This window comes from Canis lupus, chromosome 33 (genome assembly GCF_011100685.1).
Source record: "Canis lupus familiaris isolate Mischka breed German Shepherd chromosome 33, alternate assembly UU_Cfam_GSD_1.0, whole genome shotgun sequence".
NCBI classification, from domain to species: Eukaryota; Metazoa; Chordata; class Mammalia; order Carnivora; family Canidae; genus Canis; species Canis lupus.
This window is the reverse complement of record NC_049254.1, coordinates 23,429,731-23,455,662: the sequence shown is the minus strand read 5'-3', so window position 1 is coordinate 23,455,662 and position 25,932 is coordinate 23,429,731. Positions and strand designations below refer to the sequence as shown.

Below are 25,932 nucleotides of genomic sequence, written 5' to 3'. Positions count from 1 at the left end.
ATATGTTCCATTTGAGTCGCAACTATTTATCCTATATCCACATGTATGCCCCAGAGTCTGGGCCATGAGAGTGAAGAGAACCTTGAGGACAAGTCTGCCCACTAGTAGGTACATTCCCACCAAGAAGAATACTTGAAAGAAAAGTCACAAATCATGATAGATTATATTCAATACACTCATTGTTTATTTGGTGAGTCCCTACTAAGTACTAAACATGGGTTAGGTAGTTGCCAGAGATTAAATAAATAAATAAATAATTAATTAAACAAACTGCCCCTGTCCTCAAGGAGCTCAAATATGCTTTAAAAGGAAGAAATGGGGACGCCTAGGTGACTCAGAGGTTGAGCATCTGCTTTCAGCTCAGGGTGTGATCCCAGGGTCCCGGAACAAGCCCTGCAGTGGGTTCCCTGCATGGAACCTGCTTCTCCCTCTGCCTATGTCTCTGCATTTCATTCTGTTTTTCTCATGAATAAATAATTAAAATCTTTTGAAAAAAAAGGAAAGAAATTAATAGTTAAAACACAGTATAAATGAAAATAAAGATGCTTATAAGAGACAATTCCCATGAGCTCTGAGCATCCTGCATGCTCCAGTTGGCTATGCCAAGAATAAAGGCCTTGAGTTTTCTTTACTTAGATGATTTCTCGGAGTTGGATTTGCAGTAAGCAACCCCATGGATAAGGTAATGTCTTCCCCAAAGAACATCTTACTGCCCACTATAAAAGTGGTGAATCTCCAAGATAAGTGTTTCTCTCCCGTAATGCATCCCACTGCATATGTAGACAACTTTCTAGACCCATCTGTGTCACCCCTGTGAGACTTGGAGAACCCAAGGAACTGGCACAGACATGAAGTTTTGGCTACTACTTTGCTGTAAGCAATAAAGTCCTTTGTCTCTGATCCAGCAATCTCGTGTCTTCTGCCAGCATCCATGAAATGTAGGAAGCTAACTGGATAGCTTCTAAGTAGGGTACAATCCCAGACCTTTCACAATTTCTGACTGTATTCTGCGTTGGAAAGGTAAACAGACTTGAGGAATGAATGTGGATATTCTAGGCTGATGAGGACATACACCATGTCAGACGACACCAAGTCAGGCACGTTTACCCTGTGAAGGCTTTAGCAATATTGTTGATCCTGACCTTTATAGATCTACTGGGTTCATGGGTTCAATTCTTGGAAAAAGTGAGTATGTGCATCCTTTTTGTAGTAGCTCTTTACTAAGAACCATTTGCATATCCCTGATGATGAGTGATGTTGAGCACCTTTTCATGTGCCTGCTGTCCATCTGGTGTCTTCTTTGGAAAAATGTCTATTCAGGCCCTCTGCCCATTTTTTTTCCTCTGCCCATTTTTTAATCAGATTATTTGCGTTTTTGATGTTGAGTTGAATAAATTCTTTATATATTTTGGATATTAACCCCTTATCAAATATATCATTTGCAAATATCTGGTCTCATTCAATAGATTGTCTTTTCTTTCTTTCTTTCTTTCTTTCTTTCTTTCTTTCTTTCTTTCTTTCTTTTCTTTTTTTTAGAGGTGGCACATGGTTATGGGTGGGAGGAGGGAAGCGCAGAAGGAGAGGGAGAGAGAGAATCCCATGTAGGCTCCATGATGGGCATGGCTCAATTCTGCAACCCTGAGGTCACTACCCTAGCTAAAATCAAGAGTGGGACACTTAAGTGACAGAACCACCCAGGCATCCTTGCCTTTTCGTTTTGTTGGTAGTTTTTTTCACTGTGCAAAAGCTTTTTATTTTGGTGTAGTTCCAATAGTTTATTTTTGCTTTTGATTTCCCTGCTTGAGGAGACATATCTAGAAAAATGTTGCGATGGTCGACGTCAAAGAAATACTGCCTATGTTTTCTTCTAGAAGTCTTGCGGTGTCATGTCTCAACGTCTATGTTCTTTTATCCATTTTAAGTTTATTTTTGTGTATGGTGAAAAAAATAGCCTGGTTTCCTTCTTTTGTATGTAGCTGTCCAGTTTTCCTCTTTATTGAAGAACTGCCTTTTCCCCATTTTATATTTTTGGCTCCTTTGTCATAGATTAATTGACCATATAAATGTTGGCTTATTTCTGGGCTCGGTTCTGTTCCATTGATCTATGTGTGCACTGCTCCCTATTTTATATGGTGTTAAAAATATGGTGGCTGCTTTCTGGAGCTTTCTGGCTTTGTTTACATATGCTACTTGGTCTAGATATTCTTGTCTCTTTTTCTGTATTCTGCTCCATTTTGACTCCCAGAACTTTCTACTCCTTGTTCTGTCCTTTCCTAGCATTGCTGACTCTATATTAGCATCTTCTTCCACAAGGACCTTAACTGATAAAGGAGATCTGTTGTCAAATCCTTCAGAAGCTGCCTAATTGCTGCTTTATATTTCCTGCCAAACAGACATCAATTTCATACAAGTTTTGTGGCTGTTAGTGGTTCACTTGCCCTCATTTGTATTTTGTGGTTTGGAAACATGCCTTGTTGTCCAAATTTTAAATAAATGTCACTCATAGGCTTTTGACTTTGCTACCTGGTTACTCTTCCTGTTCTTATGTGAGGATTAGGGAAAATGGAAAAACTATGCTGCCATTGCCACCATCTTCCTGGGATCCACGTTAAAACTCTCATCAGCTATGATCATTAGTTTGGCCAGTATATTCCTGCCATCTGCTGCATCCGATGAGGTGATTTATAGGAATACTTGAGCTTTACAGAAAGTACCTCTAAAATGTCTTAAGATCATTTCCCTTATTTTATGTAGGCTATCTTCTGATCTTAATTTGATTCCTGTCTCAGAAGCAATCATGTTGATTAGCTGACATAAATAAATTGCCTTGGTGGTTCTATTTCTCATAATGAATTATTTACATATTCACTTCAAGCTAACCTTTATTTGGGGCCTACTCTATGTGCCAGGCGATGTGGGCTGGGCACAAGAGAGACAGGGTTGAAATAAGCCATAGTCCCTACACCGAAGGATTTCACAGTCAAATAAACTTGTTTGCTAGTATTCAGGATCTATCCCTAACCTCAGGTGGTATCAGACATTCAACAAACTCTGACAAAGAAAAGGAATTTAAACTATCAAAATCTTATATAAAAAAAAACAACTAGTAAAATTTCTGGGAGGTAGAGGAAACAGAAACTTCTACTGAGCCCCAAATTAATGTGAAGGACAAGACTTTGTTTTGAGTATTATTGATATTGAATTTCCTGGTAGTTGTTAGTGGTTTATCATCTCAAAATATAGACAGGTAGAGTTATTTAATGACTCCGGTTTTTCCTGACTAGTAGGGTCAATCAAGGTAATTTTAGTAGTCTGGTGAAAGAAGGCCTTAGAAACCCAAATACATGAATAGCCAGCAGCTTCTGCAGGGAGCACTCTGCAGTACAGCGTTTGGTCTGTCTGGGCTCACTCCGTTGACATGGAGCTGATGATGTGGAATCCCTGGGAAGTGTATGTAAAAGAGTGCAGTGCTGATGATTCAAGGTGAAATAACTGAGCTTTGCCCTAGAGATAGCTTAGAAATCTTCAGTTTCTTATGTAACATTAAGACATTTAGTGTGTGAATTGTATTATGGAGCACTTTTGGTTATTTACATTTTTAATATTATCCTTACAATATTATATATTGTATATGTGTATATATGTATATCTATATGCAACATGGACACATATATATGCAATTTTGTCCCCCCCCAAAATTCATAAGTTAAAATCCTAACCCCCAAGGTGATGGTATTAGGAGGTGGAGCCTTTGGGAGGTGATAAGGTCATGAAGAAATTAGTGCCCATAAAAGAGAGGCCCCAGAGAGCCCCGTTCACCATGCCAGGACACAGAAGATGGCAGTGTAGGAGGAAATGGGGTCTCACCAGACACCTGATCTGCCAGCATTTGATCTTGGACTCCTCAGTCTCCAGAACTGTGAGAAATACATTTCTGTTGTTTATAAGCTGCCCAGTCTCTGGCATTTTGTTTTAGCAGCCCAAATAGACCAAGGAGTTGGGAATAACCTAAAGGGAAATAGTCCATGAAGCTAACTGGGGATGATCGATGAAAGAATACACAACGTCTATTAAGTTGTCTATTTAGTCTGCTTGATTATAGCTTTGTCTTAAAATATAACCCTAACAATTGATTTTGAAGCTATATAGCACTTACTTGATATTATAACCCTAACAATTGATTTTGAAGCTGTATAGCACTTAATGATATTATTCTTTTTTTCCTCTTCTTTCTTTTTTTTTAAATTTCAAATTTTTATTTAAATTCTAGTAATTTAACATATATGATAAAATTGGTTTCAAGTGTAGAATTTAGTGATTCATCACTTACACATAATACCCAGTGCTCATCACAAGTGCCCTCCTCAGAATGCAAGCTGGTGCAGCCACTCTGGAAAACAGTACAGAGGATCCTCAGAAAGTTGAAAATAGAGCTACCCTATGACCTAGCAATTTTACTACCAGGTATTTACCCCCAAAACACAAATGTAGTGACCTGAAGGAGCACCTACACCCTGATGTTTATAGCAGCAATGTCCACAATGGCCAAACTATGGAAAGAGCCCAGATGTCCATTGACAGATGAATAGATAAAGAAGATGTGGTGTATATATATGCAATGGAATACTACTTAGCTATCAAAAAATGAAATTTTGTCATTTACAATGACATGGGTGGAACTAAAGGATATTATGCTAAGCAAAATAAGTCAATCAGAGAAAGAATTATCATATGATCTCACTCATGTGTAATTTAAGAAACAAAACAGAGGGTTATAGGGGAGGAGAGGAAAAAATAAAACAATAAAATCAGAGAGGAAGACAAGCCATAAGAGACTCTTAATCATAGGAAACAAAGAAGATTGCTGGAGGGTGGAAGAAGAGGGACAGGGTAATTAGGTGATGGACATTAAGGAGGGCATGTGATGTAATGAGCACTGGATATTATATTAAGATTAATGAATCACTGACCTCTACCTCTGAAACAAATAATACGTTATATGTTAATTAATTGAATTTAAATAAAATTTTAAAAACCCAATTACCCTCTTTAATCCCTCTCATCCGTCTAGTCCACCCCCACCCACCTGCCCTTCAGCAACCTTCAGTTTGTTCTCTATAGTTAAGAGTCTCTAATGGTTTGCCTCCCTCTCTCTCTTTTTAAATACCCCTGAGACAGGATCAGGTTTTTGTTTGTTTGTTTGTTTGTTTTATTTCTGAAAACCTTTCTTTTTTATGTAGCTTTGGTCACAGAAGCATGATAAGTTGATGTCTTCAGAGAAAGCTTACCATGCCTCCCAGAACCTTCTTTTAGGATTTCAGTAAAATTTAGTTTTTTATTGTTATAAATATTTAAACATACAAATTCTGAAGACTAAACATAAGTAAACAGAATTTCATGTTTTCATCAAGGAGACCTATAGTGACATCAATTAATCTGAAATATTTAATGATGAGCATGATTACTATTATGCTTCATAAAATTTAAGGATAAGTGGCAAACTTTGGAATCAAAGTACTCATCAGTTGAAGGGTAGAACAGGCATATCCCCATAAACTATATTATTGGGTTAACTGTAAAGATGCTTTTGGGGATATGATTTAATACATTGTTCATTATTTTCTGTATGAGTACTCATGGAAAAAATTTCTCTCTGTTCTTGGTACCTGGAATAGTTGGGCAGCTCCTAAACTATTGTTTTGTTTATCTTTTAAGGACTCTGTGTTTTATAATTGATTATATTCCTCTTTGCATCACCTGCCAGGAAGCTCAGAGCCAAATTTATGGCTGACCTATAGTAAATTTGGAGGATATGATTATCTGCCTTAACCTCACACTTCATCTAAATTTTACTTTACCATTATTTCTTACTTATTAATTTTTATTTATAACTTATTATATGGTTTATTTTTTTGTAAGCCACTAAATTTAATTGAGGGTTGAATAAATAAAACAAGTAGCTCATATAAATAATTACAAATGATAGGCATTTTCATGGTCCAACTCAGCTGCTCCAGGGTTGTTGCTAAATATGGGGAGACTGGATAAAGCAAGAAGTTGCTCTAAACTCTAGATGATGATCCCATGACCTGTAATGTAGGAGGAAGCAAGAAGTCAGGCTTTACAAGGGAAACCTTGTTGGAGCCTCCCATACTTAATTTGGACTGTGACCCCAAACTTGAGGACTATAACCTCAAACTCCTTTTTCTTCCCTATCTTCTGTTTTCATTGCTTGCCTCAGCAGCACAGACCAAGGGTATATTGTAAGGGGAGGTCTCTTACCCTTAAACATCTTCCCTTGCTGCCTGAAATTCCACCAGACACAGATTTTTTGAACCACCAAGCAAATGCCTATGGAAGGCTTAAGAATTGTATCTTCGTACTTCCCTCCACAAGTAGGAATGGATGAACAACAGCATTACAAAGCTGAAAGGGATTTCAGAGAGCCCAAAGAACTCTCACTTTGTAAAAAGGGAAATTGAAAGGCACCTAAGTGGCTCAGTGGTTGAGCCCCTTTGGCTCATGTTGGGGTTTGGGATTGAGCCCCATGTCAGGCTCAGTGCAGAGTCTGCAGAGATTCTCTCTCCTGCCCCTCCCACTTGTGCTCTCTCTCTCTCTCAAATAAATAAATCCTAAAAAAAAGGACACATGAAAGGGTCAAGGAGCACTCCACGGACAGTCAGATGCTCCATCAAATGTAAATAGCAGGTGGAACACATTAACACATTTTTTTAATTAATGTTAAAAAAAATTGGATATTCATTTTACTTTTTAAGTCATTGAGAGGCATTAATATATTGCCCTAAAATGAAAATTAACGCAATGCATAAAAAGGCAAAACCAACAAATAAGCTAGAAAACTTACTGGGTAAAATTTTAGTAGGAGGGAATTCATTAATATCTGAATAGATTTTTGGTCTGCAGGGAAGTAGTTAAACTGAAAAAAACAAAAACAAAAACAAAAACAACTGTCAGCCTAGGTATGGTCTGTCTTCCTCTAAAGATGCAAATTAAGCATGGACTCTCAAATGCTACTTAGGATAGGAAAGTTACAATTAGCTGCTATAATAATATGCTCTTGGTTCTTGCTTTGTTTCACAGTGGCTTTAATTAAAGGCCTAGTGATGTCGGAAAGTCACATTAATTATTCATCTGCAAACATTTACATAGACTTCCCTGTACCCCTTCAATAAATTATCAACTTCACATCTCCATAATTTAATCAAATGACTAAAAATACACCATCTCCAGCTTCTGTGCCTCCTCTCTGGGCTTTGTCTCTTCTGGGTTATTTGTTACTGGAGAAGACTTCCCACTGTTATTAAGAAAGAAGAGAAGAAAATCTGCCTGCTAAAACTGTATAGATAGCGTTTCCTTTTTTCCACACTGTCATATTGATTGGTATAAAGCTGGGGTTTGCAAATGTCCATAATTTTTTGGAGCAAGATGAGAGGTACCATAGAATTGTGCTATTATTAAAAGCCAACATGATGTTGGGATATATTAATAGAAGCATAATATTCAAGAATAAAGCAATTTCTCCCATAATCCTCAGAGTGTGAAGAATCAAAGCTTCAACCACTAAGCATAGAAAAATCATAAAAAGGGAAACTTTTAGGGGTTATAGCTGAAAGATGAAGAATAGGCGTAGAGAGCCAAATGTAAAATCAGAAACGCCATTTAAGAAAAATTATTTGAGAAGGCAGATGTGCAATTCGATGTATAAATTACTTAGTAGGTCTGCAGGTTGGCCTAACTCTTAAAGGTACGTTGGGAAACAAATAAACTCAGGCTTCAAAGGATGGTGAAGGGGAAAACATAGATTTTGGAGTCTGTTGGAGCTGAGTTCAAATTTCAGCTTTGCTGTTTACCAGTGCTGATTTTTAGACCCTTTCTGAACTTTCCAAAGTCTTACTGATCTTGATAGGTAATGTCTTAGCCCAGGGTCATTTGATTACCAGGAGTAGAAACCCATTCGAGCCAGGTTAAGCATATCAGATTTACTTTAAGGAAACAAAGGGATCTCATGGAACACACATGTACTGACTATAGTCCAGCCTTATGGAGATTGAAAAGTTTTTAGGCAGCTTTTCCTTTTTTTTTTTTTTTAAGTTTTCTTTATTTATTCATGAGAGACACAGAAACAGGCAGAGGGAGAAGCAGGCTCCTCACTGGGAGCCCGACGTGGGACTCGATCCTGGATCCCAAGATCACGCCCTGAGCTGAAGGCAGAGGCTTAATCGCTGAGCCACCCAGGCATCCCAGATTTTCCTTTTTTCTAAGTGTTCCCCTAGAGTCTCTCATTTTTGATTCCTGTGCAAGATTTGTATTTCCTGAAGAAATTAAGGAGGACCTAAATAAATAGATGGACATCCTATTTTTGCAGATGAAAAAATTAACATAGTTAAGATGGCAATACTCCCCAAATTGGTCTAGAGATTCAACACAGTCCCTATCATCATTCCAGCTGTGTGTGGGGCTTTTTTTTTTTTTTTTTTTGGTAGAAATTGACAAGCTGATCCTAAAATTCATACAGAAATTCTAGAAACACAGGATAGCTAAAATAATCTTGAAAAACAAAGTTGGAAAATTCACATTTCCTGATTTCAAATTTTACTACAAAGTCTCAGAAATCAGGACAGTGTGGTTCTGGCATGAGATAAGATCTATACATTCAATAGAATATAACTGTGAGTCCAGAAATAATCCATATCTCTATGGTCAACTTATTTTTTACAATGGTGCACGAACATTCAATATGAAAAGAATAGTCTTTTCAGCAATGATGCTGGGACACTGGATGTGTACATGTGTAAAAGATCCATGTGTTAAAGAATGAAGTTGAAGCTTTACCTCACACTTCATACAAAATTATGACAGGACTATGAAACTCTCGGAAGGAAAAATAGGTCTACATCTTTATGGCTTCAAATTAGGGAATAATTTTGTAAATATGACACCAAAATCACAGGCAACAAAAGAAAAGGCAAATAACTTAGACTCCATCAAAACTAAAAATGTGGGCAGCCCGGGTGGCTCAGTAGTTTTGCGCTGCCTTCGACCCAGAGTGTGATCCTGGAGACCCAGGATCGAGTCCCACGTTGGGCTCCCTGCATGTAGCCTGTTTCTCCCAATGCCTGTGTCTCTGCCTTTCTCTTTCTCTCTCTCTCTCATTAATAAATAATAAAATCTTAAAAAAAACTAAAAATGTTTGTACATAAAAGGACAGTATCAAAAGAGTGAAAATACAACCCACAGAATGGGAGAAAATATTTGCAAATAGTTGATCTGATGAGGGTCTAATATCCAGAATGTATAAAGGATTCCTATAACTCAACAAGGCAAAAAGAAATCTCAAATAAACAACACAATTTAAAAATGGGCAAAGGGTGGCTCAGTGGTTGGGCATCTGCCTTTGGCTCAGAGGAGAGGGCTGTAATGTAGTCCCTAAGTCTCCAAACTGGGCCTTAGCTTCTCAAAATGGAGTGTGAGAGGAACTATCACCTTTAGTACAAAAATGCTGTGTATTATACCTCAAAATTGGATTCAATGAGATAACATGTAAAGCACCAAGGAAAGTACCTAACTAGATTCCCATCTACCATTTTGCTCTAGTTTTTACTTCTTGTCAGATTAGAAGGACCATGATTAGATATATCACCCATTAAGATTCTTTGTGGTGTGGTTGCCCAGAGAGGCCAGTGAAGTGGGGTACTTCATACAGCCTGGCAGTAGTCTGCTACTGAGGTCTCAGACCCATCCTGATAAGCCTGTGTTCTGATCTCTTAAGAATCCTCCAGAACCTTTGGGCTTGGCAAGGTACTAGGATCATCCTTTCCCACATCTAATGGGCCTGGAACAGTGTTCTCGCCAGAGATCCCTGAAAGGACATGGTGATGAGCTCAAACCCCTGAGTGACTCTCTGTGGTTGTGAGACCCTTGAGTGTCCCCAAAATCCTGGTGCAGCTGAGGTCTTGTACTGTGGGATTTCCTGTGAACCAGAGCAAGTCTCTCCAACCCACCTCAGTTCAATTCATACCAGAAGGTTTTCTGAGGGGACATCAGGTGCCTCTCTGAGACAGGAGACTGTCTACAGCTGTCTTCACTCTTTGATGCAGGTAAGTCAAATCCATGGCAAGTGATAAGTTAGCTTATGGCAACCTGTTCATAAATTCTGTATTCTTAGTTTTGAATTCTCAATCGGGGGGTGAGCTATTTCATTTATGTAGTTGAATTTGATACTCTGAATTTCTAACAAAACTTTTGCCATGTGGGATTTTTCAGATATGGATGGATCTGTGGCCTCAGATCTTAACTCGATTTCTCATATCATGGCATTGTGTTGACCATAAGTATCAGTCAGCATTCCTGTTTTTCTATGTTTCCTCTGAGAGGGTAACCACTCCCACATGGTCACCTCAAGGACTTCTGATTATATAACATATATGTTTCTCAGAAGTTTGGAAAAAAATTTTTCAGATTTTATTTATTGATTCCTGAGAGATAGAGAGAGAGAGAGAGAGAGAGAGAGAGGCAGAAGCAGGCTCCTCGCAGATCTGAGAGCCCGAAGCGAGGCTCAATCCCAGGATTCTGGGATCATGACCTGAGCTGAAGGCAGACACTTAACCAACTGAGCCACCCAGGAACCCAGGATTATGGAAAATTTTGATATGCATTTCCTTCTATCCTTTGATAGTGTAAAGTAGATTTACTCCACTGGGGGCAGGGAACAGGGCACGTGGGCACTAACTGCTTTGACAGGGCCAGGTACAGAAGTAGCTCTGAATCCTACATAATTTCTCAGAATATACGGAGTTGACTAGTAGCTTCCAGAGTCCGTGTCCAGGTAACATGAAGCACTTATGCCATAGAAAAATACAGGCAGTATTAGTGCTTCTGCATCTGTTGTATCCATGGTTTATTCTGATAGGCTGTTTTCTGACTGCGTCTTTCCATCTCTTCATGTTATGACAGGCAGGAAGGAAGACTGGAGAGAGCATTGTATCAATTCCAGGCTTGTATCAATTCTTCACTATTTCTATAAGCATACATCGTGTCCCTTGTAGATGTCACTCAACCTTCGTGCCTTGAACCTAATTCTTCTTACTAGGGTGTTTGTGTGGGGGTAGTAAATTGTGTGCTTAAACCATATAGCTCATGCCTGGTGCAAAGAAGATGCTCACTGAATGGTAATTTTTTTTTTTTCTGAATGGTAATTTGAATCAAAATTCACCTGTCTGGGTGAATTCTCCTAAAGGCCCAGCTCACATAGTTACCTCCCCTCTGTAGCTTCTCAGACTCTCTCCATGTGGGTTCTTGACGATGTTATTGTAATTTGTCCTTTGTGCTTTGTTGGTCCCTTAGGCTTCTGCGGTAGCAATATCTGCATGGTTCAAATGCATTACCGGAAGACCATGAGTGCTGGCCATTTGCCATGCGACTTAGGCCTGACCTCCTTCATACAGTGCTGTGATCTGCAGAGATCAGAAGCTAAAGATAGTATCATTTTCTCCCATGAGGACTGTGAATTGTTGCATTTTCTCTATGCACAGGGCTGAACTTTACTATGATTAAAGCACTGAAGGAAAGCAAAGCATTTTCATCCTGATTTCAGCCTTCCTACCATTGGTTTGCTCCACTTCCGTTATACCTTCAGTAGCTTTTATACATTTTTACTTCTCTTCTCAAACTATACCTGGCATCTCATCTCCTACTCCAAGAATTTGACCTTGTCTTTATTTTTCAGTTGAGAAAATCAACATCCATTTCCTCCTCTGCCACCTGAAGTTATGCCCTTCTTTCTTATGTTTCTTTCTTTTTAAAGATTTTCCTTATTTATTTATAGAGAGAGAGAGAGAGAGCACACAAGCAGGGAGAGGAGCAAAGGGAGTGGCAGAGAATCTCAAGCAGATTCTGTACACAGCGTGGAGCCTGGCTTGGGCTCAGTCTCACAACCCTGAGATCATGACCTAAGCTGAAGCCAAGGGTCAGACGCCCCAACCCACTGAGCCACCCAGACACCCCAGGAGGGCTATGTTTCTGTACTTTCTCATTTCCTATACACTCCTTAGCTCACTCCAATCTGACTTGTCTCTAATATTGGAATTTCTTAAGTGACAAGGATTCAGCGGGATTTTTGTCTCCTTGTCTTGCTTAACCCTTTTATATTATTTAAGTTTTTGATAAATCACTCCTTCAGCTGTGGCATCTGAGACATTTTTCTCTCCTGGTATTCATTCTACTCTCCGATCTTTGTATCATAGCCTCTTTTAAAGGTTCTTTCTCTCATCTGCTCATTCTTTCGCTTATTGATTGATTCATTCTACAGTTTTTTTGAGTGCCTACTCTGCACTAGGTTCTGTACTAGGCACTGGGCTAAGTACAATGGAATATAACCTTGACAAGGCCTTTGCCTTCCTGGAGCTTAATTCGAATTGGGGAAATCTTTGGTAAACAAATAATAAACGAACAGTTACAAATTATTATTAGTGCCATAAAGAAACATAGAGTGAATAATGGGGGACCCATTATAAATATAGTGAATAGGGAAGACCTCTTGAAGGAGAAACCAATAATAGTGTGAAGAGCAGAAGAACATTCTAGCAGGAGAAACGCACTGAAATGGCATGTAAAGCCGTGGGAATGGATTAAATCACTTGGAGATGGAAAAGAGAATGTTTAACATTTAAAGTTGAGCAGAGGAAGATTCAGCAGAGGGAATAGAAATGGCCGCGAAGGTAGGAGGCTCATGTGATGAGTGAGCTGGGACAATGTGGTAGGCAGACTAATGGCCCCCCAAACATCTATGTCCTGATCTTCAGAACTTGTGAATATATTGGGTCACATGGTTGCCCATGGAATAAAAGTTGCGAATCAGCTGACTTTAAAATAGGAAGATCATCAGGGATTATGTGGGTGTGCCCCAAAGTAGTCACAGGAGTTCTCATCAAAGTGGAAGACGGAGGCAGGAGAGGGATAACAGGAGAAAGTCTCCACCTGCTGTTGGAGTTGGAGGAAGAAGGCCAAAAAGCAAGAAGTGCAGATAGCCTCTAGAAGCGGGCAAAGCCCCCCTGCCCACCTGGATTCTAGCTCAAGAAGACCCACTGTGGATTTCTGACCTCTAGAACTGTAGGATAATAGATTTGTACTGGTTAAGCCACCAAAAATGTGGTGATTTGGTATAGCATCAATAGAAAAAACTGGCTTGTGATCTCAGCTGCAACAAGGTTATGAGCCAAGCCCTCTCCTCAGCTTCTCATTCTCTGTACCTGCTCTGGACAATCTGGTTCTCATCATGACTCCTGTCCGAGCATATACTCTGGCCTCCCACTCTGCAGCTGTCACCTCTCTGAACTATAGATTTGTACACAAGTCTTTATTTCATAGCCCGTTAAATAGATAATAAAGGGAAATTTATTGATCTTTTCCCCAAATCTGAGGTTTTTTTTTCTGTGCTGCTTATCTCTGTGATTGGTACCAACATTCAATCAGTTGCCAAGTAAATCCTCTCTCACTTCTCACAGTGAATCATTAAGTTCTCTAGAGTCTCTCTGCTGACCCATCCCCACCTCTCCTTTCTATTGTCACTGCCTTGGTTCAGGCCTTTCTCACGTCTGGCCTGGATTACTGTGGTATCAGGCTGAAATTCCTGCCTTCCTGCCCAGCTGCCAATCAATTCTCTATGCTACTGCTGCTAGAGTATTCTTTTAAAAAAATAACCGAATGTGTTTCTCCCCTCCTTAAATTCCTCTGGTAGCTTCCTGCAGTAGCTTTTGACATCTCACCTTGGCTAGGCTGAACTAAAGTCCCCACAATTTCATTTCTCGTATGTCTCCGGTTAGGATGTGAGAGCTGGAGGATGGTAGCAACAGGTACCTTCTCCAGGTTATTCAAGGAAACTCTAATTTAGGTGCTTCTGAGAAGAGATGTGGCAGCCATGATTAGAGTCCCCTCATAAGTTGACTTTGAATTAATCAGGGGGATTATGCTGGGTGGGCCTGACTTAATCATTGGAAGGCCTTTGAAAGAGGAGCAGGCCTTCTCTGAGTGCAGAGATGCTGAACTGTGAGTGACAACCCTTACCTTGTTCCTGTAGAGCTCTGGCGTGCATGTGATCTCCCTTCCAGTGTGGGCCCTATGGACTTCAGAATTGCTTAGCCCGCCCCCACTACCGGGTAAGCCAGCTGCATGTAATAAATCCTTCTATGTCTATGTCTATATCTGTATCTATGTATATACCTATATCTAGCCCCAGATCTCTCTGTGTGTGTGTATGTGCATATGTGCATGTGCATGCAACCTACTAGTTCTCCAGTTGAACAGTGATCCATACACAAGTTGGTACCAGAATTTATGGTTCCAGAGGAACAGAATCTTTTTAATTTTTTTTTAAATTTATTTATTGGGACTCCTGGGTGGCTCAGTCAGTGAAGCGTCAGCCTTCAGCTAGGGTCATGATCCCAGAGTCCTGGGATTGAGCCTCATGTTAGGCTTTCTGCTCCACAGGGAGCCTGCTTCTCCCTCTCCCTCTGCCTCTGCCCCTGCCCCTGCTTGTGCTCTCATGCTCTCTGTGTCTCTGAAATAAATAAAATCAGATTTTACTTACTTATTTGAAAGAGAGAAAAATAGCTAAGCGGAGGGAAGGGTGGAGGGAGAGAGAGAATCTTAAGCAGGCTCCACGCTCAGCACAGATCTTGACACAGGGCTTGATCTCATGACTGTGAGATCATGACCTGAGCCAAAATCAAGAGTTGGATGCTTAACCGACTGAGCCACCCAGGTGTCCCCAGAGGAACAGGGTCTTAAGGATGAGTTCTTGGAATTGACTTTGTATTTTATGGAATTGGTTCTCTGATTAGATTTAAGGGCACCCATGTCTGACGCTGTTTCCAGTGGCATGAAGTGGCAATAATGTTAATAAAATTATCGTGTTTGGAAATCTTTCATCAACTACAGAAAGCAAGGCTCTGAGGCACCAAGTATTAGCAACCTCAGTACATTTTAGTCACAATGAGGAACTTAGTGGGATTGGTTGGTTGTTTTCAAGTGCACTGGAAAAAGTAGAGGAAGAAAATGATGAGCTCAGGGCTTCACATTGACTGACCTGAAAGCTTCTATCACTTTCTTGAAAGAGATCCTTATTTCCTTTAACCACAAAGTCAAGATTTCTTAAAACCAAACCCAGAGCTTCCTTTTGCAAGTGGCTGAATTATGACACAAATTGAATTTCCAACCCTACAGTATCTATTCTGTTAAAAATAGATCTTTACCGGGATGGAATGGGATCAAGACCATATGGTAGATTCCAGTGAAGATGAGGGAATTTGGACCTCTAAATTTAATCAAGGCTTTTTTTTTTTCTAGTAGAAGCAGCCTTTGCACTTCCACCTGTGAAGGTTAGTGGTGTATGTGAGACTGGGCTTGAGCCCAACAGGTATGAAATAGACCCTGAAGGCACAAACACATTGCATGAGGAAGTGGTCCAAATGCTGATGGTCTCTTCTGCTATATTATCTTCTCTGTCTCAGCCTGTCCTTACAGCCTTGTGAGAATTTCTCTAAGACCAGTTGACTGAGCAAGAAAAAGCTCAAGACTGATTATACAGATGTTTTTGTGTGATTTGCAGGCACCAATCCAATGTGGACAACTGCCATACTTACTATGTACAGCCCCTCTCTGGGACAGCCTTGAAAGCATGCAGTGAAGGGAAATCTTCCAAAGTGAGTTAAACTCTGAGCAGTGCACCAAGTTGTTTATTTTGCTTGGAAGGAGATACAGCCAGGTGTGTGATTGCATACTGACTCATGGGCTGTGGCCAGTGGTTTGGCTGGATGGTCAGGACTCAGGAGTGTGTTTAGAAAAGTGGTAACAAGGAAGTCTGGGGAAGAGGTATGAGAATAGGCAAATAGTGTGAAGATACTTGTGTCCCATATGAATTCTTACCAGAGGGTGATCTTGGCAGAAGAGTATTTTAATAATCAAGTGCATAGAATGGCATGTTCTGTGGATACCAGTCAGTCTCTTTCCCCAGCCCCTCCTGTCATTGCCTAATGGACTCATGAACAAGTAGCTATGGTGGCAGGGATTGAGGTTATGCACTGGGCTTGGCAAAATGGAAGAACACTCATTGAGGCCAGCCTAGCTATAGGCACTGCTCATGGCCAAATGGCCAGAAGCAGAGACCAACGTTGAGCCCCCGTTATGGCATCATTCCCTGGGGTGATCAGCTGTTGGCAGGCTGATTACACTGGACAGCTTTCATCATGGAAAGTGCATCACTTTGCCCTTACTTAAAAATAAACTTACTCTAAATATGGATTTTCCTCCTCTGTATATAAATGCTTCCACCGGAACTACTATCCATAGATTTGTAGAATGCCTTTTCCACTGTCATGGTATTCCACATCGCATCACTTCCAGCCAGGAATTTAATTTCACAACAAAGGAAGTGCAGCAAAGTACCCAAGGCCATGGAATTCACTGGTCTTTTCATGTTCTCCATTATTCCAAGAAGTTGGCTTAAAATAATAGGGGGATGTCTCTCCAAATAACTAGCTATGGTGCCAGCTACAAATACTTTGCAGAATGGAGACAGCGTCCTCCAGCATATTCCAGGATGCAGTATTTATTCTAAATTTAGTGTATAATATTTGAAACTGTTTCTTCCATAGCCAGGATTCATGGATCCAAGGATTCTGAAAATGCCACTGCCTCCTCTCACTTTTTCCCCTAGTAACACACAAGATTTTTGCTTCTTGGCCCCATATCTTTAGGTTCCACTGGTCTAGAAGTCTTTATTCCAAAGAGGAGAATGCTTCCACCAGGGGCACACAATGATTATTTCATTGAACTTGAAGTTGACATGACCACTTGTCTTTGGGCTCCTCATGCCTCTGAATCAACAAAGAAAGTTGTTACTGTACTAGCTGTGATGACTTATGTGACCAATCTTACATGTTTTGAGATTTTTAGAAATTAAAGGAGGCATCAGATACAATATTCCTTAGAAATAGAATGCAAATTCCTCAACTTCAACAGTAAATGAAATATATCGGCATCACTACCTATACATTGATAGTTGAATCAAGTAATTGGGTTTAAATTTCCAAGATAGACAATATCCTACAGGGAAGATACATAGCTAATATACCATACTCTCTCAGTCAAATGAATACCCTCATTTTATGAGCCCTCCTCCCTAGTCTCTTTTTCTTTTAACCATGGCAGGATCACATTTTGTCAAAAACAGTGATCACATATAATGTGAAGATTGCAACTTCTGTGATACATGATATATCACTATTTCCTTCAAGGAATTTTTTCTTTAGTGTAATTTTTTTTGAGATTGTATTTTTAAGCAATCTCTACCCCCAACATTGGGCTCAAAGTCACAACCCTGAGATCAAGATCACATGCTTCACTGACTGAGCCAGCCAGGTGCCCCTCTTTAGTGTAAATATTTTCTGTCTGGAAATCATGGAACCCAGCCATTCAAGGCTTCGCCAAATTGTGAGTATGACTGCGACTGTGTGACATTTATGCCCAGCCTGTTCCTTAGCTCTCCTTGCTCTCACAGGACCTCACTTCCCTCTCAAAGATTTCCCCCAGCTGTTTCAAGCAGCCTCCACAATTCTGGTGTTTCACATATGCTCATAAATAATTATGTCTGTGCTCTTCAACTCTTGTGTGACCCCATGACTGCAAACCACAAGAGAGGTAACTTTCCCTGGCAAAGAGCTTTTGTTTGAGGATGCTTCTCTGCTGGGCACTGCTGCCCTTGACCTGCTATATGCCGAGGCTGTGTTTCCTGGTGGGGTTGGGGGAAAGGAAGAGTAGTCTCTCTGATTCTGTATGCATTTGGTCACCTAGACAAAGGTGGCTCTGTTGTGTTCAGTCTCCTGCAGTCTTTCATAAATATACTTCCTTTGGCCTTTTGCCATGTTACTGCTCTCAGAGGAATTTGAGCTCATCCATCAGTACAGCCACGTACTGATAAGAAATGAGAAAAATGGGCATAGCATTCCCATCACTGTCCCCAATTTTCTCTTGTCTTTATTCCACAGCTGCGTCTATACCTCTCGGTCTCCTCTCAGCAAAAATTAAAAAATTAAAACCCCAAGCCAAAAAAAAAGAAAAAAAAAAAAGGCAGAAAAAAACCAATCCCTGCACCCCAAAAGGCTCGTATACTCTAAAGATAGCTATTTGGATGCTACTGATGTTTTAGACAATCTGATTCTTAGTTGTCCAGGAAGGTACTGTGGGACAATTTAAAAAAATTTTTTTAATTGTTAGATTATATTAGAATCTGCATAAAATATCATCATTCAGTTGTTATTTGGATACGCTTGCTTTACCAGCTCATTTCCCATCACTTTATATTTTTTCCCTTAAGTATTCCAAATATGTACTAGATTTCTATCTAGAACAGCATTGCAACATATTATTTCGGGCTTGGATATAAATACAATAACCCTACAGGCTGAATCCCGGGAAAAAAGCTAAGCTCTTTTCTTTCTATTAGATATCAATTTATTTTTGCTTTCAATTTTCAAAGGAATAAGAAAAATACATTTGAAATTCATGCTGAGGGCCTAGGGTTAAAAAGTCTCCACCTGTTTTGGTCTGGAAGAACTGTGATATAGCAGGAGCTCTAAAGTCAGAAACACCCGAGTTCCAACTCCACTTACATGTTCCCTGTCATGATGCTTTATGGACCTCAGTTTACCCCCTTTGAAAATAGAAGATACGCCCCAGTATTCATGTCAGGGTTAAATGAGATAACGTAAAGTGCCTAGTACCTGGGGCGTCAACAATTGTTACTTCCTCCTACGCAGTGCCTCTTCTTCCAGAGTTGTCTCATGCTTCAGCGAATCATTGTTATATGGAATTTTCATTGCCATGACGACAGAATCAGAGCAGCGAAAAATTTCCTCCCCAAACAGGAGCAACAGTTAACAAAGTAGCACCTTCTTAATTGGTGGCAAATATGTGATTTCTTTCCTTCTCTTTCCCCCTCTCTTTTAACTAGTTTCCCTAATCCTGTTTATTTACTCTGAATCAACCAAAAGGAGAAGTTAGTAATTTTCTACTCACCGTGAAAATATTAACAATGATATCAAGTTCTTTTCTAGCACCTGCCTTCCAACAGCTGCCTGTAGAATATCATTGAAAGTACCTGGGATTTTATTATAATGTAAAATTAGAATTTTTCATAATCAGTGTCTGTATTTGTCAAATACCTTTAAGCTATATTTCCATATTATTCATGAAATCTCAAAGAGTTACAGTGGTCATTTAGTCTTTCTTTCTCTCTCTAAATAGAATCATATGCAAGAGGAATTTTTCTACTCTTTGTTTTGACATGCCTTAAAATTGACTCAATTAATTTCCATGGTAATATATTTCACTCCTTCATAGTTTTTGTGGTCTTAATAACCACCAACCTACAAAAACTTAAGCCTCTTCTCTCTTTTACCAAAGATATATAAAATAACTGATCATTGTTATTAATATATTTTTATTGGCTCTAATTAAGAAAGATCCCAAGTTGTATCTTTCCTTTAGGGTCGTTAACTTTTTGTCACATGAGAGCACAAAACTATTGTATTTATTTGTTTATAAAAGAATATTTATTTTAAGAGAGAGAGAGCAGGAGGGAGGGGCAGAAGGAGAGTCTTAAGCAGGCTCTGTGCTCAGCAGGGAGTCTGATGGGGGGCACAGAGCCCTATGGGGGCTCCTTCCCAGGACCCTGAGATCATGACCAGAGCTGAAACCAGGAGTCAGATGCTTTAACCAACTTTAACCTTATAACACTCAGGCACCCCAGTACAAAGCTTTTATTTTATTTATTTATTTATTTATTTATTTATTTATTTATTTATTTATAAAAATATTTATTTATTCATTCATGAGAGACACTGAGAGAGACAGAGACAGAGACACAGGTAGAGGGAAAAGCAGGCTCCACGCAGGGAGCCCAATGTGGGACTCGATCCCGGGACCTCAGGATCATGCCCTGGGCCGAAGGCAGGCACTAAACTGTCGAGCCACCCAGGGATCCCAAAGCTATTTTAAAACAGTGTGTTCCATTAAAACATATTTTTATTTTTAATAATTTTTTTATTTTTAATAATTTTTAGAGAGAGAGAGAGAAAGTGTGTGAGCTGGTTGGGGGAGGGAGGGAGAGGTAGAGAGAGCATCCTAAGCAGGCTCCATGTCCAGTGTGGAGCCCATGGTGCAAGGATGGATCCCACAACCCTGAGATCATGACCTGAGCAGAAATCAAGAGTCAGTCACTAAACCTTCTGAGCCACCCAGGTGCCCCAAAACATATTTTTAAAAGCTCATTTTGAAAGCTTGATTCCTTGAAGCAGTTTGGCAGAGATCTGTAGGCTTCAGAGGTGAGAAAAGAAGTCATTGAATGAAAAATGTATTTTACTAAGTTATAATTGACATGTAATATATTAGTTTCAGGTGTACAACATAGTGACTCAACATTTGTATACATTGCAAAATGATTACCGCAAGACTAGTTATCATCTGTCACCATATAAATATGTTAATAAAATATTATTGACTATATTCCCATGCTGTACATTATGCCCCCATGACTTATTTATTTTATAACTGGACATTTATGTTTCTTTTTTTTTTTGACATTTATGTTTCTTGATCTCCTTTACCCACTTTGTCCTCCCTCCTCAGGCTCTCTGACTCTGGCAACCACCAATCTATTCTTTGTATAACAGTCTGTTTTTTTTGTTTGTTTGCTTTTGTTTTACTTGGGTTTTTTGTTTGTTTGTTTGTTTTAGATTTCACTTATATGTGTGTACTTATTTATAGACATTTATATATAAATAATATGTGGGTATATACTATTTATATATATTTACATATATATAAAATCATATCATATTATGATAATACAATACACACACACCCTACATCTTTTTTATCCATTCATCATCGATGAACACTTAGGTTGTTTCCATAACTTGGCTATTGTAAATAATGCTTCTATGAAAATATCTGTTCAGGTTAGTGTCTTTGTTTTCTTTGGATAAATACCCAGTAGTGGAATTCCTATATAATATGGTAGTTCTATGTTTAATTGGTTGAGGAACCTCCATACTGTTTTCCATAGTGGCTGCACCAATTTATATTCCCACCAACAGTACACGAGGGTTCACTTTTTTCCACATCCTTATCAACACTTGTTATTTCTTGTCTTTTTTATAATAGTCGCTTTGGCAGTTACAAATGATATTTCATTGTGGTTTTGATTTGCTTTTCCCTGATGATTAGTGATGTTGGGCATCATTTTATGTGATTGTTGGCCATCTCTATGTCTTCCTTGGAAAGATATCTATTCAGACCTTCTGCCCATTTTTTTAAATTTATTTTTTATTGGTGTTCAATTTACTAACATGCAGAATAACCCCCAGTGCCCGTCACCCATTCACTCCCACCCCCCGCCCTCCTCCCCTTCTACCACCCCTAGTTCGTTTCCCAGAGTTAGCAGTCTTTACGTTCTGTCTCCCTTTCTGATATTTCCCACACATTTCTTCTCCCTTCCCTTATATTCCCTTTCACTATTATTTATATTCCCCAAATGAATGAGAACATATAATGTTTGTCCTTCTCCGTATTGTTTAGTTTTTGTTATTGAGTTGTATGAGTTCTTTATATATTTTGGATATTAACCTCTTATCAGACATATGATTTGTAAATATCTTCTCCCATTCAGTAGGTTGCGTTTTTGCTTTGTTGATAGTTTCCTTAGCTATGCAGAAGCTTTATAGTTTGATATATTTCCATTTGCTTATTTTTCCTTTGTTCCCCCTGCCTTTGGAGTCAGATCCAAAGGAACACTGCTAAGACCAGAGTCAAGGAGCATACTGCTTATGTTTTCCTCTAGGAGTTTTATGTTTTCAGGTCTTATATTCAAGGTGTTAATCCATTTTGAATTAATTTTGTCTATGATGGGAGATAGTGGTATAATTTTATTCTTTTGCATGTAGCTGTCCAGTTTTACCAACACCATTTATCAAAGAGACTGTGTCCTTTCCCCATTGTACATTCTTGCCTCATTTGTCAAAAATGAACTGACCATATACGGGTTTATTTTTGGGCTCTCCATTCTGTTCCATTAATCTCTGTGTATGATTTTTATTCCAATACTATACAGTTTTGATTAATATAGCTTTGTAGTACATTTTGAAATGAAGGAGTGTGATACCTCTGGCTTTGTTCTTTCTCAAAGATTGTTTTGGCTATTCAGGATCTTTTGTGGTTCCATATAAATTTTATAATTATTAGTTCTAGTTCTGTGAAAAATGCCATTGGAATTTTGATAGGGATTGCACTGGATCTTTAGATTGCTTTGGGTAATATAGACTTTTAAAAAATAATAATTCTTCCAATCCATGAGCATGGAATATCTTTCCATTTATTTATGTCATTTTCAATTTCTTTCATCAATTTCTTATAGTTTTCAGAGTACAGGTCTTTTCACTTCCCTGGTTAAATTTATTTCTAGTATTTTATTATTTTTTTCAAGATTGTATTTATTTATTCATGAGAGACAGAGAGAGAGAGAGAGAGAGGCAGAGACACAGGCAGGGGGAGAACAGGTTTCCTGCAAGGTGCCCGATGCGGGACTTGATCCTGGATCCCGGTGTCAGGCCCCAAGCCAAAGGCAGACACTTAACCGCTGAGCCACCCAGGTGTCCCAATATTTTATTCTTTTTGATGCAATTATAAATGGGGTTGTTTTCTTATTTTGAAAATGAATTTCTTAATTTGAAATTTTCTCATTTGAGAAAAGAACTGAATGACAAAGAAATATGTCAGTAAAATTATTTCTGTCTCATTGATGAAGAATTACTGCAGATATGGAAGTCATGCTTCTTGCAAGAAAATATAAAATGGAATAATTCTCTGGGCTTTTGATAAGTTATTTGGAGCAGAAAATGTTTTTTCTCAGGTACAATTATAGAGAGGAATTAGATAAGAAAGAAGCTAAAAGTGCTAAAAATGGAACTGTAGCAGAGATTGCTAGCTGCTCACCTGATAACCATTTTCTTATTCTTTTAAAACTTAGGCAGAAGCCTTTTTTAAAAAAAGACTTTATTTATTTATTCATGAGAGACAGAGAGAGAGGCAGAGATACAGGCAGAGGGAGAAGCAGGCTCCTTGTGGGGAGCCCGATGTAGAACTCGATTCCAGGACCCCGGGATCACTACCTGAGCCAAAGGCAGACGCTCAACCACTGAGCCACCCAGGCGTCCCTTTCTTATTTTTTCTTTAGGAAGGGAAGCCCAGTTTTCTTGGGGGTGATATTGTGTTCAGGTTAACAAATGTTACATTTCCCTGCCTCCTTTACAAATAGAAATGGGCAAGTGATACAGTTCAGTTCAAGGATTTACAAATGGAAGTTTAAGTTTAGAACTTCTGGGAATGTGTCTTAAAAAGTGAGTGACCCATGGTTAGTATGGCTTTGCTGCTCTATGGACTTTTTCCTTTTCTTCCCCCATGAAATATAAAATGCATAATTGATGTGGGTCTATTTATCTTGTAAAAGTAAGGGAAAGCCTAGGTACCTTATAGATAACTCACCTCAGACCTCAGTCTTGTAACCGTTTCTTTGATGAAGTCATTATTGCTTTAGATTGGCTGCTTATTAGAATTGCCTGAGTATATTTTTAAAAACTAAGTGTTGGGACTTCTACTAGTAGGTATGAGGTAGAAGATAGTGGCAGACCAGTGTTTCTGTTGCAAAAGCCATACAAATTAAAAATACATTTCTAAAGGTATCTGAGAGCTGTAAAAGCAAGTTTATGATACTAAGATTCCAGAAAGGAAAGAACTGTCCTAAGGTAGGTGGATGGACAATTGCCACTTCTCTTCCTAGAGTCATTTGCCAGCCTTGGGCATGGGCTACTGATCTGTTGTGATCTAGGCAGAAGAGTCTGCTAAGAGAAAGAGAAATGTATAAAGTTTTTAGTGGTCATGAAAGGTTGGAGTGAAGAAAGGAAACTTGAAGCACAGTAAATGCATGTCTGGTTTTCCTCACAGGACATTGGTCAAGCTTTGGTTCTATACAGGTAGCTGAAGAGCTAAGCTGAAAGCTTTTAAAAGGCAGAGTGAAATCCCCTGCAGTCTCCTGATACTTAGGAAACAAAGATCTGCCATGGGAAGGGACAAGCATCAAATGCACACAGCTCGTCTCCCCTTCAAGAAGACATTTGCTAGATTTTAAAATGTAGGGGCAGGCGATGACAGAACTGGGCTGAGAATTTTGGAAAGGTAGAGCTGGATCTTTCACAGTGTGTTAGAGCCAAAGATATGGAAACATACCAGGCTCTCAATAAGAAGTTCAGGAAATCAGGAATATCAGGTTCAGAAAGCCTGAGAAAGAGGGGAACTGGAGGTAGATCTGAGTCTTACTAAAACTGAAACTTAGTCCCAACCCTGTCAGTACTTAATTGGATTGAGGCAATCAGCCTCTCCTCCTATATGCTAATAGAGGACAGAAAAAAACCCTCTTTGGTGAAGGATAACACACAGAGTTTGGCATACTATAAAAAATTACTAGGCAAACAATGAGGCAAGACAAATAGGGCCTATAATTAAGAGAAAAAGAAGACAATTGACTAGGGCCACAGATGGTCTAGATGTTGAAGTTTGCAGACAAGGAATTTATAATAACTGTGATTCATATGTTTAAGAAAATAAAGGAAAACATGGCCAAAGAGATGAAATGATGGAAAATCTCACCAGACAACTGTAATCTATAAAAAAAATTAAATGGATATATGTAGCCTAAAAATACAGTATCTGAAATTAAGAACTTAATAAATAGATTTTATGAGATTGGACACAGCTGAACACAGAATTAGTAAACTGGAAGACAATTCAAGAGAAAATATCCAAGTTGAAGCATAGAGAGACACAAGAATAGAAAGAACAAAACAGTGTAACAAATGTGTATTTAATCCCTCTCTCTGAAAAAAGAAATCTTGATTTTTTTCAGATATAGTGTGCAATGATTTATCATTTATGTATATGTAACACCCCGTGCTCATCACATCACCTGCCCTTTTATTTAATTAAAAAAATTTTTTATTGGAGTTCAATTTGCCAACATATAGCATAACACCCAGTGTTCATCCCACCAGGTTCCCCCTCAGTGCCCGTCACCCAGTCACTCCCACCCCCCACCCACCTCCCTTTCCACCACCCCTTGTTCGTTTCCCAGTTAGGTGTCTCTCATGTTCTGTCTCCCTCTCTGATATTTCCCACTCATTTTTTCTCCTTTCCCCTTTATTCCTTTTCACTATTTTTTATATTCCCCAGATGAATGAGACCATATAATGTTTGTCCTTCTCCGATTGACTTATTTCACTCAGCATAATACCCTCCAGTTCCATCCACATCAAAGGAAATGGTGGGTATTTGTCGTTTCTAATGGCTGAGGAAAACTCCATTGTATACATAGACCACACCTTCTTTATCCATTCATCTTTTGATGGACACCGAGGCTCCTTCTACAGTTTGGCTATTGTGGACATTGCTGCTATAAACATCGGGGTGCAAAAAAAAACATCGGGGTGCAGGTGTCCTGGCGTTTCACTGTATCCATATCTTTGGGGTGAATCCCCAGCAGTGCAATTGCTGGGTCGTAGGGCAGGTCTATTTTTAACTCTTTGAGGAACCTCCACACAGTGTTCCAGAGTGGCTGCACCAGTTCCCATTCCCACCAACAGTGCAAGAGGGTTCCCCTTTCTCCACATCCTTTCCAACCTTTGTTGTTTCCTGTCTTGTTAATTTTCCCCATTCTCACTGGTGTGAGGTGGTATCTCATTGTGGTTTGGATTTGTATTTCCCTGATGGCAAGTGATGCGGAGCATTTTCTCATGTGCTTGTTGCCAC

General features: G+C 39.2%; 1 protein-coding gene and 1 long non-coding RNA gene across 9 annotated transcripts in view; one reads left to right on the top strand and one right to left on the bottom strand.

Annotated features, from left to right (window-relative positions):
* Window positions 1–18,878, bottom strand: part of LOC102155007 — a 45,806-nt gene extending 26,928 nt beyond the window's left edge. For 3 of the 4 annotated variants that reach the window (XR_005383363.1, XR_005383360.1, XR_005383362.1), the window contains exons 1-2: window positions 18,798–18,878; window positions 16,306–16,892 (exon numbers count right to left, since the gene is read on the bottom strand). This is a non-coding gene — a long non-coding RNA (uncharacterized LOC102155007). Of the gene's footprint in view, window positions 1–11,276; window positions 11,475–16,305; window positions 16,893–18,797 lie in introns of all 4 variants that reach the window. The other variant, XR_005383361.1, reaches the window with a different exon arrangement.
* IGSF11 (immunoglobulin superfamily member 11) overlaps window positions 1–25,932 on the top strand; it is a 184,579-nt gene that overhangs the window by 16,144 nt on the left and 142,503 nt on the right. For 2 of the 5 annotated variants that reach the window (XM_038582922.1, XM_038582918.1), the window contains exon 1: window positions 14,096–14,174. The exons of 1 other annotated variant lie outside the window; for it this stretch is intronic. The gene's annotated coding sequence lies outside the window, so the exon portion shown is untranslated. Of the gene's footprint in view, window positions 1–14,095; window positions 14,175–25,932 lie in introns of those variants that run through there. 2 more of the 5 variants (XM_038582916.1, XM_038582915.1) reach the window with 2 other exon arrangements.